The sequence below is a fragment of the Porites lutea genome, chromosome 5, assembly GCF_958299795.1.
Source record: "Porites lutea chromosome 5, jaPorLute2.1, whole genome shotgun sequence".
Taxonomy (NCBI): Eukaryota; Metazoa; Cnidaria; class Anthozoa; order Scleractinia; family Poritidae; genus Porites; species Porites lutea.
This window is the reverse complement of record NC_133205.1, coordinates 40923013-40924199: the sequence shown is the minus strand read 5'-3', so window position 1 is coordinate 40924199 and position 1187 is coordinate 40923013. Positions and strand designations below refer to the sequence as shown.

The 1187-nt window shown below is 36.7% G+C and overlaps 1 protein-coding gene across 1 annotated transcript in view; it reads right to left on the bottom strand.

Annotated features, from left to right (window-relative positions):
- Positions 1 to 999: 999 nt before the first annotated feature.
- The window catches only part of LOC140938933 (long-chain fatty acid transport protein 4-like), a 13272-nt gene continuing 13084 nt past the window's right edge, over positions 1000 to 1187 (bottom strand). Inside the window, exon 7 of the mRNA XM_073388465.1 lies at positions 1000 to 1187. This exon is cut by the window's right edge and continues 1728 nt beyond it. The gene's annotated coding sequence lies outside the window, so the exon portion shown is untranslated.

Genomic DNA, 1187 nt, shown 5'->3' with positions numbered 1-1187 from the left:
AGCTCACCTCTTCTCGATTCAAGCAAAAAGGGCGCAATAATGTCCAAATTTGGCAAAAATAAAACAATGTACTACCAAATATGGGTAAAAGGTTGGATCTGAGCGTTCCGATTGGCTAAGATATAATTTATGTGCATAACTTAGATCATTGCGCAATAGTGACATAAATTATGCAAAATTATTCACAAAATTTACACATTTTTCGTTTTTAACGACCATCTCATAACTAAAATTAGCTCAGCAAAATTATCGAGTCAAAATGTTCGACTGCCGGGGGCAAAGTTCAGGTGAATTGAAACTATAATTTCGGGTTTTGAAAGCTTTATTTGCAATATCAGACTAAATTTAAAAATTTTGAAATAGAATGGAAGGTATGTTCAGGACAAATGCAAAAATCAATGGGCTATTTTCACAATGGCGTCATTTTAATATCAAAAAGCTATTAAAATTCAAACACTGAAGAGGTATTAGTAAGATGACGTCATGGTGCAAATGGTTAATTGCATCATGCCTTGGTATAAGAGCCTGGGCTTGGCCACAGCAGTAACACTCCACCCCGACAAGATCACCACCCCAGCACCATTTCCGCATGAATCTTATGGCAGATTATGGACATTTCTGGAGCTGCAGACAGACATTGAATAAATGTTTGTGGCATTATTACATTTAGAAAAGGCCTGAAATAACTATAGTTCATAATTTCCAAAGAAGTTCAGAGAAGAAGTTAACCCTTTAAGCCCCAATATCCACATACAAACTCTCCAAACTGATCTCTATACATTTCCTTAAAGAATGAGTTGAGAGAATTTGATAAAAGATCAAATTATTTTCTCTTAGGTGATCATTTTCTTAATTCTCATAACCTCATCTCATAACAATTTATGGATATCGTTAGGAGAAAATTGATGTTGGTCACTATTGGGACTTAAAGGGCTAAAAGGCATTGACTGCTTGAACAGCTAAAATGCAAGACTCAAGCCAAGACACCAGGAGCCCGTCATTACTGGCTAGGTGTCCTAGGTGTCCTTGTGGACATCCATGTTATAGTCAATTTACAGCTGTAAAAAAGGGTATCTGCTGACCAGTGTCACCTGACTGTATCACAAGGTTAAGTGTACGACTTATTGAGGTGAGATGTTTTTTCAAAGTTATCCGCTGACACGTTGTTGGTTTTAATTGATCGCAGG